A 20,025-nucleotide genomic window follows, 5' to 3' on the forward strand; every position below is an offset into this window, starting at 1 on the left:
AGCCTGTCTTAAAGTCTTTAAACAGCACTTCCTGCTTAGAGAAACACTGCCCTTTCGGTTTGCGCCTGCTTACTTCGTGCCAGACAAGACACGCTGTGCAGAAAGGGCGCCAGGTGCGACCCGAACAACAACCCCCACCTCACCAACCCTCCGTCACCCTCCAAGGAATTAACGGTAAAGCCTCTCTGAGACTCGCGCGCGCGCAATCGCGTATGAGGAGCACCACGAAGTTTGTGACGTCACTTCCCTCATAGCTGCGCCTATTGGCTAAGCTGCGGCCGTCGGAGCTCTACGATGATGCGTCGGACGCCACGTCGGCAACAGTCAGCATCCGAGTAAAGTCTGTGGACCGAACGCCGGGAGAGCCACGAACGCCACTGATACCAGGCGCCTTCACCAGTCCCTGAGGGAGAGCACCGCCGCTGCCCTTCTCTGCGGCCAAATCAGCAGTAGAGCCCTGGCGTCGCCGCAGGGAACTCTGGAAGGTGGGTATCATGCTCAGGCTAGTTGCTGGGGTTGTGGCCTGCTAAAGGGGTGGTCTGCACTTAACCCGTGCACAAAGTCTGTTGTCCCCTCGAAAGAGCGCGGACGTGGTGCAAGTGATCAACGCTCATTTTAGCTTCATCCTGGGGTTGCTTGCTGTACGGTCGTGCAGACTGCCAGCGATGCACGCAACCTACTCATCTGTAGTACATGTTATGCTCGTTGGCTGCTCAACTGCTATGATCCGGCGTCCATCCTGCACTGGTTGTTTAGGTAGCACTGCTGCCTGAATGTAGGTACTTTGTCATCTCGGCCTGCCTTTCGGGGTCTGATGGTGTTCTTTATCACTACTACCCGTCATGCATGATTCTTGCCCGTCAACACTTTAGAGTAAGAGAGTCCTACGAATACATTGATCGGGGCATTTAACTTGGAACGAGCCACATCTCGCACAGCATGTCCCTGTCCCTCCTGCCTCGCGGTTTTCTCTGTCTGCCTGTTGTAGCTGTAGAAACTGCACGTTCGCCCTGTTGTAGGTGTGCGCGCTTTAGAAGTCCTAGCACAGAAGGGATTGTGCGTGGCCATGGTGAAAGCCTCTGTCATGCCAGAAATGCTGATTTACACAGTTCATTTCTTGCCACGGTCCGAAGCTAGTCCGATGTTATGGACTGTATGGGTGAGCGCAGTCAGCAGGAGCTCTGAGATTTAATCTCCTTGCTCTGCTGCCACGTCACACCAGCACAAGGAGTCTTTACCATCTCCGTAAAACCGAAGGTGCTTTGTAAACAGCTGTATTTGACTTTCTGCCAACTCGACCTTTTCATACAAGCTACAAATGTGGTTTTTCTGTGACAGGCCAGACTTCACATGGAGTTGGAACACTTAAGAGGGACACGTTTACATATTGACAGATGTGTCCCTTCCAGCTGTGCCGTAACTTTGAAGTTGGTAGTAATCCTTTACTTTTTGTTTTGTTATCTCTGATAATTAAACATTATTTTTTTACTAGAAAAACGAAGCGAAGGACGATAGTCATGTTATAGGTATTTAATTAACCGTGAGGTCAGTCCTTAGCCCAAGCTTCTTGTATTTTTCCTGTGCTGCTGTTTGCCAACAGTTGTTTGTTTGGTGAAAATCCCCCATCTCTTCTTGTTTTTGTTGTGTGATCTGACATTATTGTTATATAAGCAATGTAAACATAACAGTCGGTTGGCTCTGTTCGGTTGCAGAAATGAGATACATTACCAGTGCTCAAATTCTTGTCTCCCTCCTCCAGCCCAGAAGCCATGTCCACAGGAACACATACCGGGCGCCAATTACACACCCCTGTAGGACTCCAGGGTGCAGACACTTCCTGTGTGTCTTTTGACATTGTGCGTTCTCCGGTTTCCCCCCTTTATTTTTTCAATTGTCGACGTTTGGATGGTATATCACCGTGTCTTTTAGGATGTAGCAACTTTTCTATTCGTTCTTGTGGACTGCTATTACATTCTAACAATTGTGTTGCATGCTACATTTTAACCTAAGAATCGCAGTAGCAAAATGCATCTAAACCACTTTTTTATAATGTATTTTTTCATTTGAACAAGTGTGTGTGTGTGTGTGTGTGTGTGTGTGTGTGTGTGTATGTATGTATGTATGTATATATATATATATATATATATATATATATATATATATATATATATATATATATATATATATATAATGTATTTGTGTTCCATGTCTTTTCTGAGATGTGGGAGATGGAGCGCCCTCTGCTTCAACTCTGGTAGAAGCAGGGAGTATGGGCAAGTGAGAAGGGAGGTGGAGCATAGTCTTCTTGATGGTTCATCTAGGCAGGCCCTTGGTTGTGTTGAGCCTTGTGTGCATGGGTCAGCAGCTTGAATTGGCATACTTTCTGTACAGGTGACAAGTGAAGTTGCCTGAGGTGGGGTGTGATGTGGGTTTGTCAGGGAAGGCTGAGGATGAGTCTGGCTGCAGCATTATGTATGGTCTATAGTCTGTCCCGAGTGTGCAGTGATTCCTAAGTAGAGGGCGTTGGTGTAGTCCAGTTGGCTGATGAGGACCTGTGTCATGTTTCCTCATGTGTAGGGGTAGCCACTTGAACAACTTGATTTACAACCACTCAGCGTCCACCGTGTACATGATTGTGTTTTCAGTTGTCCTGTAGACCTCATATCTGCACAACACAAACAACTTACAGGGGCACACATGATGGCATTTTTAGATCTGGCCACACCAAAAAAGTTTCCCCAGATCATGGTGCATAGACATAAGGAACAGGGCACAATTTGATATCAGATTAGACTCACTGTGGATCCAGTTTTAAAAGCTTGGTAATAATGAAACTTTAGATACAACATGTCAGTCATCGTGGAAGTATAGAAAATGTAGTTTCTAAATGGCTGGCTACCACTGTTGACCGTAGCCATGCTGGTGCAATTTTATAAGCATTGGTAACCAACAAGCATTGGGAAATTGAGACGGATTGGCTTTGCCAGTATTTGTTTTGTTTGCTGTAAATTGCCCTTTACTTACCTCCCTCCTGCCTATGCCAGTTCTTCAGCAACTTTGAGGTCCTCTGGTATGTGGACAATATTTTTCAGATGTTTTAGTTCTGTTCCTGTTTCCAAAGTCTATGACTTAACACTTGGGCGTATTGATACTTTGTTTTTGCTTTTAAATCACAACTTGCATTGCCAATTCCCCAATGCCTGTCAAACCCATTTGAAGGCCTGTTTATCTCTTGTAAAAGACACGCTTCATCAACCACATCCATTTTTGTTCAAAACCTTAATTAAAGGAGTGGACCTTCCACAAAGCAACAGTGTTTAAGTGAGTACAATTAGCATTGCTATTTACCAGATAACACATATTTCATTGGTGGGACATATTAATATATTGAAATTCAGTATGCTAGTAAATTATAGTTCTTTGTAGTAGGACAATTGTTAGAAATGGGATCTCTAGTTGGCTAAGGCTTGCTCCAAAGCCAGGCAGAGACCACCACTCTAGTCAGGGCGAGGGAGTTACACACCAAAGATAACCCCTGCTCACCCCCTTGGTAGCCTGGCATGAGCAGTCAGTCAATCAATCAATCAATCAAAGCATTTATATAGCGCACTACTCACCCGGAGGGTCTCAAGGCGCTAGGGGAGGGGGATCCGCTACTGCTCGAACAGCCAGGTTTTGAGCTGCTTTCTGAAGGCGAGGTGGTCCTGGGTCAGGCGTAGGTGGGTCGGGAGGGAGTTCCATGTTTTGGCGGCGAGGTAGGAGAAGGACCGTCCCCCTGTGGTGGCTCTTCGGATTCGGGGGATGGCGGCGAGGGCGTGGCCGGTCGATCGAAGCTGGCGTTTGGGAGTGTAGAAGTTGAGGCGGCTGTTGAGGTATCCTGGTCCTTGGTTGTGTAGGGCTTTGTGAGCGTGGGTGAGGAGACGGAAGGTGATTCTCTTGTTGACCCGGAGCCAGTGCAGGTCTCTCAGGTGTTCGGAGATGTGGCTGCGACGGGGGATGTCCAGGATGAGTCGTGCAGAGGCGTTCTGGATCCGCTGAAGTCTCTTCTGGAGTTTGACGGTGGTTCCGGCCTAGAGGGAGTTGCCGTAGTCTAGACGGCTGGTGACGAGGGCCTGGGTGACCGTCTTCCTGGTCTCGGTGGGGATCCACCGGAAGATCTTACGTAGCATGCGCAGGATGTTGAAGCACGACGAGGAGACGGCGTTGACTTGTCTGGTCATGGAGAGGGAGGAGTCCAGGATGAAGCCTAGGTTGCGTGCGTGGTCTGTTGGTTTGGGTGCGCTGCCTAGGGCAGGGGGGCCACCAGGAGTCGTCCCAGGCGGAGGGTGAGGATCCCAGGATGAGGACTTCCGTCTTGTCCAAGTTCAGTTTCAGGCGACTGTTCTGCATCCATTCGGCTACCTCTATCATCCCTTCGTGGAGGTTGGCTCTGGCGGTGGCGGGGTCGTTGGTGAGGGAGAGGATCAGCTGGGTGTCGTCGGCGTAGGAGATGATGTTGAGGTTGTGCTGGCGTGCGATGTCTGCGAGGGGGCTCATGTAGACGTTGAAGAGGGTTGGACTGAGCGAGGAGCCTTGAGGAACGCCGCAGATGACTTCGGTGGCTTCAGATCTGAACGGGGGGAGGCCAACTCTCTGTGTCCTTCCGGCGAGGAAGTAGATGATCCACTCCAGTGCCTTCTCCTGGATTCCGACGTTGCTGAGTCGCTTCACTAGTGTGCGGTGGCAGACAGTGTCGAAGGCCGCGGAGAGTTCTAGGAGGATGAGGGCTGCTGTTTCTCCGTTGTCAAGCAGGGCTCGGATGTCATCGGTGGCTGCCATCAGGGCGGTCTCGGTGCTGTGGTTGGCCCGGAAGCCAGACTTCGAGAGGTCGAGGGATCAGTTTGTCTCGAGGAAGGCGGCCAGCTGCTTGTTGACGGTCTTCTCGATGACTTTTGCAAGGAACGGGAGCAGCAAGATGGGGCGGTAGTTCTTGAGGTCGGTGGGGTCGGCTGATGGCTTCTTCAGTAGAGCACTGAGTTCGGCGTGTTTCCAGTCAGGCTTATCCCGGAGGCCACGTGTTAAGCATTTGCACACGCACACAGAAACAACATCCCAGGCACATCACAAAAGGAACTCCACACAAGGCTATATCAAAAATATCCTTTGTATTCTCATAACACATTAGAATAGTAAACACATAATATGCATGGTGCCACCTGGCACTGGGTCATGTATATAAGGGATTATTTACACCTTACAGGGCCCACTGGACCACTGTCAGAACCATCACAAAGCGAACTTAGTAAAAGTAAAACAGATCATAAACACACAACCAGTAACCACTGGTAATCACTGTACTTAGCATCAGCCTGTAACATAAACGACATTATGCACAGTATCACCTCAGGCGTGAATTGCATTCTGCGCCAACCTCGCCAGCATAAACACATTATGAAATCCTCTCATAAGTCTAAACACATTAGACCCTAACCTCCTAAGTATAACTCACATTAGGGGCATAAATCACACAGTGAAATATAATCTCACTCGCATAAACCATGATATGCAAAACAAACTCATAATCGTAAAGCACATTTAGAGGTGTCAAACCGGGTGCATAAAACATACTACATGAATAACATTTCCTAGTGCCAAAATACTTTTAGCACATAAATCTCATGGGGGCCTGGCAACCTACAAACCTAACAGTCGGACTGGCCATCTCAAAAAGGGGCTCAAATGCCTTATGTCCAACGGTCAGGGCGTGTTGCCAATGCAGCGGAAGTCAAGGGGGCACACTCTGCGCATGCCTAAACGTTGCAGCTGCCCACTTCTTGCTGGGCAGCTGTGAATATTAACAAGGAGGCCTAAACGGAGCAGCTGGCACTAGTTGCTGCGCAGCTGTCAAATCAAGATGTGGGCACTGGCACTCACTGTGCCCTTCAAACCCATGTGCCCAAGAACGTTGCAGCTGCCCTCTTGCAAGCGGGGCCGATGTGAAGAGTGGCCACACAACAGGGGAACATAATGAACCCTTCTGGGCCCTCTTAAAATGATTATGCCATCCTTTGAGCCACATTGGCTCTAAAAACAATTATGGCCACAACTAAGCGAAAGTACGGGCCCTACTGGGGCATTTAACCAAATATGGCCCACGTTGCAGTTGACCACTGGCAAGCGGGGCAACTGTGAACACCTCTGGAAAGGGGGCCCGGCACTACAGTGCACTCAGGACCCCCACAGGGCTTTTAAACAAACTTGCCCCCATGCTGGAGCCACACATGGCTCTTAACGTGATCAGGCACAACGGTGGAGCGGCCCTCAACTGCGGTAACGCTCTGGCCCCTGCACTTCGCCCAAATTGAGCCCCACTCATCAGGACTCATGGGTGCTGCTCCTCTCCTCACTTGCTGGCGCCCGTGGGGCTCTCCCTCTGCCATGGGATCCCTGCACAGGTAGGTGCCGTCCTCTTTACCCAGGCCCCACATCCTTTGACCCGGGGCTGCTGCACGGAGACTGCAAGGTGCCGGGCGTCTTCTCAGGCTGTGGGGGCGTGCGCAGGACTTCCTCCGCAAAACTGTAGGTCCCGCCTGCCGCCAGGCACAATGTCGCCTGACTTCCGGTTTTGCCATTGGGCCGCAGTGGTGAATTATTTTCGGTGCCAATGAGGGGTAGGCTCCCTCGTGCTTTAAAATATGAGGCAGGGTGAGCTCCTGCTATTAAAATAGGAGCGTAAGCGGGATGGGCACCCACAAGAAAAATAACGGCATAAGCTGGGTGGCCACCCGCTCGGCAGCATCTCGGGGGAATCCCTACGCCGGAGATTTCCTCTCTTCGTCAGGCAGCGCCGCACTGCCAAGCCCACGCATTACTCTTTCCTTGGGGAATTTAACATACAGCGCTCCCCAGGCGCTAGGAAAGTAAGAGGTGTAGCGCTCACAGGGCGCTAGGATGCAGGCAAGGTCCTGGGGGATAAAAAGCGAAGCGCTCCCAGGGTGCACAGGAAGCCAGAAGTCCCTAGGGACCAAGGGAAATGCAGGACATCAGAATATAGCGCTCCTAAGGCGCTTAAGTCCTGCTAGAGTCCAGGAGAGGTTCCAGGGGCAGAGCTGGGCCTAAGGGCCAGCACACAGGGCCCTCCAGCAGGGAGGCAGCCCCCATGGCTGTTCCTCCTGGGCCCCAGCAGCAGCCAGCGCCCCTCTGTCAGGAACAGAACAGGAACACTGAACAACATCATGAGGGTCACAGCCTCTATATTTATATGCCATTTTCATTTGTGTCACAGCACAGGGCTTGGGAGATGCCAGTCTGAACTGATTTAGAGGAGCTTTGGAGCACTTTGTTTTGCTCAGCTCCTCTCTCCTTTGTCAGGTGGGGGCCTCGGGATCAGACGCAACACAGGGGGTGGCATCAGCATTGTGGAGGGAAGGCACAATCCTATTCAGGTCCCAGGTGCAACTCCTCCCTCCCATCTAGATGCAGATCTCTCTATTCACCACTGGGCTGACTCCTGGAGCCACCCACACCATCCAGCGCCTGTCAATCACAAGCCAGACATGCAATTCACATCAGGCAGGCAGAAACACAGCACACAGAAATGCCAACTTCTAAAAGTTGCATTTCTTCACCAGTCACCATAAATCTGCACACACCATTGCGCAGCATTTATTCTCACAAGTTCATCCATACTAAACTCGCCCCTGCATCCTCCCATGGACACACATATCCCCCATGCATTCCTATGGGAGGGCAGGCTAATCTCACCACACGCACTCAGAGAGCTGACACACTTTACACTGGGCCACAGTGCTAAAGTGCGCAGAGGCCACAAATCACTACCTCTTTGTCAGAGCTTAAGGCAAAAAGTTCAGGGGTGAACCTGCCAAAAGGGCCAAGTCCAACAACAATTAACCCATTCGTTGCTAGGCCCCCTGTACTAAGCCTTTTTTTGGCTATTCAGGGTAGTTTGTGCTTAGGCCACTGTAACTTTTTGTCCACATATGGTATTCAAGCCAAATTTGTGTCCTTTTCTTCCAACGTCTTGAGGATTCTAAAGGTATCCAGGGTTTGTGGATTCTCCTGGAGTGGACCAAGAAATTAGTTAAAATGCCACTTTTTTCTCCTGGAAAAATAGGGGGAAAATGCTGTAGAAGAAAGATGATTAATGGAATAATTTTAAGGATCAGATTACTTTTTAATTGTTTTATGAGAAGTATTTGAATATATGTACTGTATTAGCATTTTAGATGTGTATACGTCTTATCCGTTTTGTAAGATTTTAATTAATCAAACAAAAAAAACTAAACTAGAAGAAAGTGTTTTTGTCCCTGCAAAAGGTGTCAACAAAGGGTTTGTGGTACTATATTCACCATCTTCCCAGCTTTCAGGAACAGGTAGACCTTTGTCAGAAAATAAAACTTCTCTACACAGTTTTGGCATTTTACTGGGACATATCCTTTTTTTTTGTTGCCCATTTTTTGTGGTTTTAACCCCCTTCCAGTAAGTGGTAGAAATAGGTGTGAAAGCAATAATGGATTTTGTGAAACTATACATTTCTGAAAAGTAGACACAATTCTGAATTCAGCCAGGGGTAATTTGTATAGATCCTGGGGAGGGGGGCAGAAAGACTGTCCAGTTTGGAGAGGGTGGGGACATAGGCATGCCCATTTTAGGCAGACCCTACATTTACATAAAAAAAAATCCCTGGTGCCTCGTGTGCTTTCTGCCCCCGGGAGATGGGGGGCAGGAGTGGGGGGAGAAATTACTGAATATGGCCAAAACATTTGAGGGGAGCATTTGCCCTTGCCCAAGGGGCCACTTCTCGACTTCCTCCTGTCTACTGGTAGACCCCTGCTTGGGGATCGCCCTCCTGCGACGATCCCCAAGCAGGGATACACTGGGAAAGGGTATCCCCTTTCCAACAATACCTCTCTCGTCTGCCTTCATGCTTGGGGGGGGCTGAGATAGTCCCACACGCATGTAGGCATTGAAACTGAAATGAGCAGATCAGCTCATTTCAGTTTCGGGGAAATTAGGTCAGCGCGCCGTGCACCCTGATAGACATTTCACTGAAACAATCCGAATTGCCTTGGGAGCTGGAGAAGCTCTTCCCCAGCTCCAAGGCTGTGTTGGACTAAAGGAAATCCCTCTGGTGACTGCACCAGGGGGATTTCCAGTGCCATGTGCATAGACCGCCGGGGGCTGTCCGATGCCTAGAAGCACCGCATCGCCGGACGGCTCCCGGACAGTATAACGCATGGAACAGGTTGAGGAGTTGGCTGGTAATCCTAAGATTTCCCATATGTATTTGCATGGTGTGTGTGTAGAAAAGCAATTGGGCCTAATCACATATTGCTTGTGATTGCTTTGTAAGTGAAAATGTTTGTAAATCTTTCAATCTCCTCAGGTTTGTATGTATTTGCTAAAGATTGTCGGTGTAGATCCCAGTACAATAGGTACTCTTACTTTCCTAAAAAGAAACTCCAAATAGACTGTTGATTTTGTACTCGTGTAACTCACTCTGCATCGGTGTAAAATTAATTAAAACACGTATGAAATAAATATTGCGGAAGTATCTTAATGTCACAGGATTTCACTATGCTCTCTGGCACTCTCCCCACTTGCACAATCCCTTCTGCTAATATGGACCATGCTTGAATACTCTTCATAATTATTATTTTATTGGTCTTTCATTCACAGTATTCTACTCAAGACATACGTTTAGCATAAAACACTAGTAATATCATAGAAAGACTAAATGGTGAGGAATGCCTCCTGAAGGTGGAACTATGATAGGTAGTGTTTTAAAGTCAAGAGGTGGAAAAACTCAGCTGTACTGGACTTTGCGGTGTGACCAGAGATTTTTTTGTATGTTCATTTCAGACAAATGGAAAATCGGTCATTTGTGTTTAAAAAAACAATGACCCATAGAGCTTGTACACAATTTAGTAGTCCAGTCATCAAGGCACCTACAGGTGTTGTGGGAAGGGGAAAATTACTCCTGTCTTTATGTTAATGTGGGAGGGAATCAGCCTACAGTAATTTCCTCTTAGCAAATGGCTTCAAGCTGTTATGTTAAGTTTTTATACAGCACACGTTCCCCATTGGTTTCTTGGCTCTGCGGCAATATCAGACACTGGGGCCTCTCCATGAAAGGCTTTTTTTAAAGATCCATCTCGTAAGAGTTTTCGATGAAGAGTGTAAACTCTGGTTTCTTGGGTAGCTGTAAAGGCAAGGAATTCTATAAGATAGTCATTTGCACTGAGACACTACATCCTCAAATTAATTTTTTCCTTGGTTTGGGAATAATCAAGATTGGAGGAGGAGGAGTAAATGCAGTTTATGGCCTTAACCCCTTCAGTGCTCATGACATAACCATCTGGTCATGAGCACATGCTCAGGAAATCCCTCTGCTGCAGACTGCAGAGAGATTGTCTTTTTATTTTGCCTGTGGAGGTGGGAACCTCCCCAGGCATTATTTGGTATTTCATTGCAATGACGATCGTGCGCAAGGCGAGCCATCATCATTGCAACGAAATTGAAACTGAAACTCAGTTTCAGTTTCTGTGCTTGTGGGGCTATCTCAGCCCCTTGAGCACCGAGGTAGGGTCATCCCCGAGCAGGGATCCACCCTCTAGTGCCAGGGAGGGGGGGAGCGGCCCCTTGGGCAAGGGCCTTTGCTCCCCCATCATATTTGTTTGTCCGCTACTGACTTTCTGCCCCCCCCCCCCCCCCCCCCCCCCTCCCCCATGGTGGCTGAAAGCCCACTAGAAACCAGGGATTACCTTTTTAGGTCTCGCGCTCTGCGTTGCACAGCGCAGTAGTGCTCGCGCAGGTGAGAGCCCTTTTGTCCGGGGTATGAAAAGGGACCCTGGAATCGCACACGCGCGTGCTTTTCCTTTTGGGTTCCGCTATTGGGCTTTGAGTGCATTTGGTTTTTTAACCTAGCACGCAAAAGGCGGGCGCATTGCTCCGCCCATGGCCTATTGGTGTCTATTACGCGCACCAAAGCCCATATGTTTTTAATTATTGTGCCAAGACATGGGCGTGATAATTGAAAACATATGGCTCGCAGTGGCGCGCGGGTGTTTTAAAAAATTTTTTTTTTTTTTTTACAAATCGATTTGCTTTTGCGATTACTATCAGTGCCACTTGCAGGGCTAAAGCCACACTGTCATTCTGTAACCATCGGCCTTATTTCACAAACTGCCTGCCTTATAGCAAACACTTCTAGCACACTGCACAAAGAGTAAAAAAAAAAAAACCTGAGAGAAAGCAAATAGTTCTTCTGTGAAAGTTTTAAAAAAAGAAGGTACTTTGGTGCCTAAGTGAAGCTGTAATAGTCAGCAGAACAGCGGCAGATTAAAAACAATTGCAAAGGTGGGATACAGGCTGGTTGCCGCTCTAAGTGCTCCCGTAAGCAATCCCTCTCCCCCAGAAGTGAAGGCAGCTAGCTTTTAAGATAATGACCCCGAAGAAGCACTCCGACAGAAGCTTTAATCTGCGCCTTTGCTGAGGATGGCATCACGGAGCTCAAAAAAGCCTCGTTTGTGCATGCTGCAGGCGCATGGCGCAAAGGCGTGAGTGCGCGCGCCCCTTGGCCTGTCTTTGTATTTTCTCCATTGCCCTATCCTTTAGGTTCTTATTTTTATTTACCACATCTGATTCGAGGCACTATTTTACAGAGACGTGGGTTTTGGTGGCAGAAAATGTGATCGACCCGATAAGAGGAATTTATCCCGTTTGTGAGTGCTCTTAACCTCAGATAAGCACGCTTCTTAATACACCTCTAATCTGGAAGTTGTCGCTCTCAATACTGTCTTTCGCATCTGAAAGTACCTACAAAGAAACAGTGACATTCCGACCTTCTTTATCTCCAGCCTGATGTGAGATTGTTGTTTTTCTCGGCAGTGATACCAAATCAATTGAAAGCAAGGTGTAATTAAAGGGGGAGGGGCGGAGGTGCTGCATCCTCGCGGATTCCCACAGCGGTCGATGGAGGCTGTGCATTTCTAAGCCAGACGTGCCTGTGTTGAAGCACTCACCGTAGAAGCGTGGCCCACGGACAAAAGTTTTTTTTTTTTTCCTGAAGTCTCACTCGCTCTCTATGCAGCCCAGACAGAATTTGTAAATCGTGCACTTAAAAAAAACGTATCCTGAACACAAGAGGCTTGTGCCTGGGCACGTAGGTATGTCTGTTTGGAGCAATCGTGCCACTTAATTTTTGCTGGGTGTGAGGAAAAGCTGGTTTTAGATTATCACACATGTCACAAAATGAGTCAAGTGCGTTCAGTAGGACTCTGGTAAATACTATGGCCCTTCTTACAAGTTGGGCGCGATATGGGACACAGACTGGTAGCTGATAAATAACAATGGTACGGGGTGCAATATCTAACAGGTGCAAATTTGCATGCCATTCGGCGGTCTGACCACGGAATAGGGTATTAATTTAACACGCTAAATGTGCTTGCTATCCCGTGTTCGTTGGTTCACACACCTGAAAAAAGTGTTCAGTTTGCACGATTTACGCAAGGTTTAACAAAATCACTGGGTGCCCAATTTGTGTCGATCTATGAATTGTAATTTGCGTGCAAGCAGGATTTTGCATCGAAATGGGTTTTACTACCCAATTAGTAATTATGGGCAATATTTTTTTCATGTCGGGCAGGTGGTTGGCATACATTGTGTATGCATTTCTCTAACGCAGTTTAGTGAACAGTTTGCTGTGGAGGCATTAACCCAAGACTGTTCTGCAGGCTAGTGACTGGAACTCACTAAGAACTCACATTTGTCACAAGCTTTGATCTAGAAGATTGGTGTGGTAAATAGAAAATGGAGAGTTTGTGCATTATCGGAAAAGCACAATTACATATATGGTCCAAACCCATGAATCATCATTTTGTGAAATACAGGAACGATTTCCCACAGCCTCTCATCCTCGTAACAACCTGATAAACGACAAAGCCCTGATGAGATTCCAGGAACTGGTTTCCTGGCATCGAAACACGTCTGCATATTCGAAGGAGTCAATAGGGTCATTTATAGTATAAACTAGCAATAGCTGGTTCTAAGAATATTTCATTTATTGACTGTACTCCTTGAACTTTCATTTTATTTATTTTTTGGAATGAAACCTACATGAATATATAATGTTTTGTTTTGTCTAAAAGTTTGTTTTGGGATGTATAATGTTAAAATTCACTTGCTTTAGTGTCTATATGTAGTCTTTTTATGTTTGTAAATTGCATTGTATAGTAGTGTAAATACATTAATGTAAAGTTGTCTGACTTTTTGTGCTAATGAGCTTTCATAAAGTCTTTAAAAAGAAAATATAAACAGATGGTATTAATAAAAATACCTGGTCAAATTAAAGAAGCTGTTGTTCGACCTTTATAAATAAGATTGTGTATAAACGAGGGTGGTGTAGGCATTTTGTGTGTTTTTTGCGTGCTTTCATTACTGGCGCACGGTTGTGTAGATCAGTGAATGGCATGCAGTGCCCTGGGCCTGTTTTGGGTCACCGGTCCTCAGTGCTGCCTGTATGGCCATCTCATTCAAGCTGCTCCCACTCCTCTACGACACCAGAACCGCAGGCACACACAACCGCACACATATACACAACCGCACACATATACACAACCGCACACATATACACAACCGCACACATATACACAACCGCACACATATACACAACCGCACACATATACACAACCGCACACACACAAATGCACGCGCACATGCACACACACACACACACACACAACCGCACACATACACAACCGCACACAACCGCACACATACACAACCGCACACATACACAACCGCACACATACACAACCGCACACATACACAACCGCACACATACACAACCGCACACATACACAACCGCACACATACACAACCGCACACATACACAACCGCACACACACAACCGCACACACACAACCCCACACCCAGTCCCCCACACCCAGTCCCCCCACACACAACCTGCCCACACAACCCCACAGACAACCCGAAACGCCCACAGACAACCCGAAACGCCCACAGACAACCCGAAACGCCCACACAGACCCACACACAACCACACAGACCCACACACAACCACACAGACCCCCGCACAACCACGCACACCCAGCCAACCGCACACCCAGCCAACCGCACACCCAGCCAACCACACACCCAGCCAACCGCACACCCAGCCAACCACCCACACACAACCAACCACCCACACACAACCACACAGTCCGTGCACGCTTTCACCAGGCACAGACACCATCAGTTGTCAGTGCACGCTTTCGCCAGGCACGCACACCCACCCCACCAACCGTCAGTGCACGCTTTCGCCAGGCACGCACACACACCCCACCATCCGTCAGTGCACGCTTTCGCCAGGCACGCACACACACCCCAGCAGCCATCAGTGCACGCTTTCGCCAGGTACGCACCACCGGCCGCCAGTGCACGCTTTCACCAGGTACGCACCACCGGCCGCCAGTGCACGCTTTCACCAGGTACGCACCACCGGCCGCCAGTGCACGCTTTCGCCAGGTACGCACCACCGGCCGCCAGTGCACGCTTTCGCCAGGTACGCACCACCAGCCGTCAGTGCACGCTTTCGCCAGGCACGCACTGCCAGTGCACGCTTTCGCCAGGCACGCACCACCAGCTGCCAGTGCACGCTTTCGCCAGGCACGCACCACCAGCTGCCGGTGCACGCTTTCGCCAGGTACGCACCACCAGCCGTCAGTACACGCTTTCACCAGGTACGCACCACCAGCCGTCGGGGCACGCTTTCACCAGGTACGCACCACCAGCCCTCGGGGCACGCTTTCACCAGGTACGCACCACCAGCCCTCGGGGCACGCTTTCACCAGGTACGCACCACCAGCCGTCGGGGCACGCTTTCACCAGGTACGCACCACCAGCCGTCGGGGCACGCTTCCACCAGGCACACACACCACCAGCCGTCGGGGCACGCTTCCACCAGGCACACACACCACCAGCCGTCGGGGCACGCTTCCACCAGGCACACACACCACCAGCCGTCGGGGCACGCTTCCACCAGGCACACACACCACCAGCCGTCAGGGCACGCTTCCACCAGGCACACACACCACCAGCCGTCGGGGCACACATCAATTGTTAACGCATCCACAATTAACTATTGTAGCAATCGCAGTATGGCGCACTTTACTTTTAAACATATTCATCTAAAGCGCAGCATGCCACCATTGCTACAAAAATAAATACATATATTTTTGGCCTACAATTTATAGACTTTTGTTGCAATTGGTGTTGCAATATTTAGCAGTGGCAATAGCTCAAACGTAATTACTGCGAGACCTATTGCATTGCAAATGCTTGTTATCGACGTTTGGGTGGGGGCTGCCTAAAAAGGGCATAGTAATGCCCCCATCCCCAGAGAAATGTAAGTCTTTCTATTCCCCCCCCCCCCCCCCCCCCACCTGCTCCTGCGGGGTGGGGTGGGGGGGGGGGAGAAAGCCCACTAGGAACCAGGGATTTTTTAAATTGAAGTTGGGGTGAGGGCTGCCCAAAAAGGGTACTGCAAAGCTCCCACCCCCCAGAGAAATGTCAATCTATCTGCCCTCCCGGGGGGGGGCAGAAAGCCCACTAGGTGCCAGTAATTAAACTGGCTTTTTTTATGCGTGGTGGGGGCATACCAATTCCTCCACCACCCAAAAACATAGCCACAGTCTTTTTGCCCCCCTAGGGTGCATATCGGTGGGCAAACCCCCTTCCCCCAGGGCGGTTTCAGCCCACTGGGCACAGACTTGTTTTTAGCAATGTGCCTACCTGTGGATTTTGGGCCCGATCGCAGCCGGCACCTATGGAAACCTATCAAACCTGTACATTTTTTTTAAACTAGACACCAAGGGGAATCCAGGATGAGGTGACTTCTCTGGCTCTCACCTGGTTGTTACCCAGAATCCCTTGCAAACCTCAAACTTTGTAAAAAAAAAAAAAAAACACATTTTCTTCACAATTCTGCGGTGGAAAGTTCTGGAATCTGTGTAGGCCGGCCTCAAAGTATTCAGAGAAAATTGGTACCTCACTTGTGTGGGTAGGCCTTTTTTTTGCAAAGTGCCTAGCTGTAGATTTTGAACTCTTGCCCTGCCAGAATGTAGAGAAATGTAGCAAACCTATACATTTTTGAAAACTTGACACCCAGGGGAATCCAGGATGGGGTGACTTGTCTGGCTATCACCAGGTTCTGTTACCCAGAATCCCTTGTAAACCTCAATTTGTTTAAAAAAAAAACACACATTTTCCTCACATTTCTGCAAAGTTCTGGAATCTGTGTGGATCCACAAATTTCCTCCCACCTGTGGCTCGGCGGCCATCTAGGGAAACCTACCAAACTCACACTTTTCTGGAAACTAGACACCGGGAGGAGTCTAGCGAGGTATGGCTTGCGTGGGCCCCCCAACATTCTCCTACCCAGAACTCCGTGCAAAACTTGTGTGGGTGTCCAATGCAGAATTGGCTAAAAACGTATTTGTAAAAAAATGTAGTGCTTAAAATTCTCAGTGCTATACCCTTATTCCCTATGTTTTGGGCTCCTCCCAGTCACAGGCCCTTGCCCCACCCACACAAGTGAGGTATCATTTTACTCCAGAGACTCAGGGGAATGCTGTGGGGTAGGACATTTGTGCCGGTACGGTGATTCCACATACAAATATGTGGAAAATGTGTATTCTTCAGCTAAATTTGGGGTTTGCATGGCATTCTGGGTAGGAAAACATTGAGGGATCCACGCAAGCCATACCTTATTAGACTCCCCCGGGCGTCTAGTTTTCAGAAATGTTTAGGTTTGGTACTATCCCAAGATGGCCACCAAACCCGTGTGCAAAATCTCTGGTGCCCCCCAAAACCAGGTAGTTTTGAAGTCTCCACAGTACGAATTGGGCAATGTCCTGTTGCAGCCACTGCCTACCCACACAAGTAAGGTACCATTTTTATCGGGAGACCTGGGGGAATGCTGGGTGGGAGGAAATGTGTGGATACATGCAGATTCCAGAACTTTCCCACACAGAAATTTGTGAAAAAAGTGATTATTTTTTTCCGGCGAAATTTGAGGTTTGCAGGGGATTCTGGGTAGGTTAATGTTGGGGGACCCACGAAGCCATACCTCGCTGGACTCCCCCGGGTGTCTAGTTTCCAGAAATGTGTGGGTTTGGTGGGTTTCCCTAGATGGCTGCCAAGCCCCAGGCCAAAAACTCCTGGAACCCCCCTTGTAAATCCAGGTTGGTTTGTGATAGGTAATTATGATGTTGCCTCAATAGGTTTTGGGCCCTTGCCTGTGGCGGTTACTTGACCCACCCACGCAAGTGACGTACCATTTTTCTCTGAAGATTTTGGAGGACTTTAAAGAGATGCCACTGTTTCCTCTGAAGACAAATACAAATCTCAGAGACAAATTTGTTCATTCAAATACAGATGACACAATGTCCACAGAGAAATGTGCAAAACCTTTTAGGTTAACCACCCATAGTGGGGCACCACAAATGTGGCACGTGCATCCACAGTAGAATGTTCAACATTTACATATAATAACACCACAATACAACACAATGTATAATTTGCAGTAAATTATGCCCATGTGGGAAAGCTTATGTAGGTAAAACAAATCAATAGGTCTGACAGCGTATTTGCCAACATGAATCACACATATGTTGCCGTAATATATCAGCACCACTGGTAGAACATTTTGTTGAAATAAAGCATAATATTGAAGACCTGAAATGGACTGTGCTAAGACAAATAGTCTCAAAATATGTTTATTACTCATCGTTCATTTCAGGTTGGCTTGGATGGTATTTTACCAATCCAAAGCTGTAATATTGTGCCTGGAGTGATAAATAACTTTGATAGAAAAGCAGGCATTTGAGGTGAGCAAGTTTGGAGTGTCGCTGATGTTGAGTGCTCTTACAGGAGCTGCCTTCCACCTAAACTTAAGAACTACCCAGAGTTCTCCTTCTTTTTTGCATAATTTATGCATCACTCTATGCCTGAAAGGGTTTTGTTTTGACTTAATACTGGGTGCTCCCTTGTGTATGGACAAAGCTATACCTCTCTGAAGAGCTCTAATTGGAGCGAAACACTGTGTCAGGGGTTGCTTTTAATCATTTCAGGTTGGCTTGAGTTGGTATTTCACTAATTCAAAGCTGTAATATTGTGCCTGGAGTGTTAAATGGCTTTTGTAATTTTACAGCTCGGCAAGGACAGCACTCTACTAGTCCTACGCTTAAAAACTTTGCTGTATAAATTGCAAAAAACTTTGATAGAAAAACAGACATTTGAGGTGAGCAGATCTAGAGTGTCGCTGGTGTTGAGAGTGCTCTTACAGGGGCTGCTTTCCACCTAAACTTGAGAACTACCCAGAGTTCTCTCCTTTTTGTGTGTGTGTGTAATATATATATATATAATATACGTTTTGGTTCATATAATTAAAGCCACTGTATTTATGCAATGCTCCAGCTTCCTCCATAATTATGGTTTTGCCGCACTTACCACATAATCGCCCATATTCGGCTGAATTCAACAAAAAAGTGATTCTTGCGTAAAAGGATCAGAAGGTACTAAAACATAACCACGTGTTTCCAGGCAGTAGCAGGCCTTTTATCACAGAGAGGAAGGTCAACTTTTAATAACTGAGTGCTGTATTTAGGTATCAAACTGACATGAATGAAGTAAAACTTTTCCCTTACAGTGCTCTGTAAAAAGGGCAAAATAGTTGAGTAATACCGCTTCAAAATTTGCCACATAATTTGCAGGTCCTTCCTGCATAACCTAGTTAGCCATACCACATTATTTGGTCCTCTGCTGCATAAGAGACTCTAGTTATAATTTGTCCCACAGGTGCGCTTATTGAGAGCGTCGCTATTTCATGTAAAAATTGTCTGAATTTGCTTTATGGTTTGAAACACCTTTAAACTGGAAATACAAGAAGATAAAAAAAGCACAATTTTTGTTTGAGCAATGCTCTTAACCCAGTAAAATCTTGTACAGAATACAAATATGTTCACATGTCAATATCCTGTACTAAACTTGACAGGTAGGATTTTGGATACAAAGATACGGTTCACAGTTTGAGTGATATAAGAAATGCCTAAAAAAGTAAATTGATAACATTACTGAACATTTCCTAAGAATTCTTTAAAAAATATACTATTGTTTTCAAATGTTTGCATTTTTAAGGAGTAATCTGGCCTTCGATGTTAGGCCATATGCCCTTCATATTAAATAGCGAGCAAACCCAGAAGAGTTAAACCTTTCAGTGTAGTCCCTAAGGGGAACTTCAGAAACCGCTTCCCTCACCTTGGAGCGGTCAAGAGGTAGTTCCTGCAACTCTAAGTCTGGCAGCACAACCAGAGGTTTCACTGAGAGTTGGATGCCAGGCAACCCTTGACGCCCATTACTACACAGGAATTTCCAGATTTCAAGATTAGCAAGGTCCATATGACCCTCATGTGGTCTGCAGGGTGGCCTTAATCACTAGACTCCAGGCATCCAGCTTCCCAACACAAATCGCTCCTCTGTGGTGTTTCCCAGGGATGGGGCCTCCTTACTTTTTGACACAGCAATTCTGGGGAGTCAGTTGTCTGACCCTACTTTACCAGTGCAGGAGCTTTCTCGGAGTACAGAACACCCCCTGCAACTCGGGAAGGTCAGAGAACCTCTATTCCTTTGCAGACCCATAGCAAATTCCTTCTTTTCTGGGCTGGCAGCAGCTGACACCTCAGTAAGTGATGGCAGACTCCCCTGACTAGATGCTGGAGGGTCTGTGTGCAATACAAGTTCTTCCTGTCCAGGACTGGCTACTCTAGTATTTTGAAACCATCAGTGTTTGGTAAAACCTCCACTCTTCTTTGGTCCTCTAGGTGAGCCTCTGTTATGAGGGTTCTTAGACTTTTTTAGTGCGATACCTGATAACAAGTTTGGTCAGCCTGCACAATTCTGAGTCTGTGGAGTTGATTCCTTAGAGGGAAGATCCTCTCCATCTTGTCGCTAAACCCCCCGGTGCAA

General features: G+C 47.6%; 1 protein-coding gene across 1 annotated transcript in view; it reads left to right on the plus strand.

Moving 5' to 3' along the window:
- The first annotated feature begins 274 nt into the window (after positions 1-274).
- The window catches only part of TMEM263 (transmembrane protein 263), a 90,620-nt gene continuing 70,869 nt past the window's right edge, over positions 275-20,025 (plus strand). The window contains exon 1 of the mRNA XM_086921823.1: positions 275-485. The gene's annotated coding sequence lies outside the window, so the exon portion shown is untranslated. The remainder of the gene's footprint in view (positions 486-20,025) is intronic.

This window comes from Lissotriton vulgaris, chromosome 1_1 (genome assembly GCF_964263255.1).
Source record: "Lissotriton vulgaris chromosome 1_1, aLisVul1.2, whole genome shotgun sequence".
NCBI lineage: Eukaryota > Metazoa > Chordata > Amphibia > Caudata > Salamandridae > Lissotriton > Lissotriton vulgaris.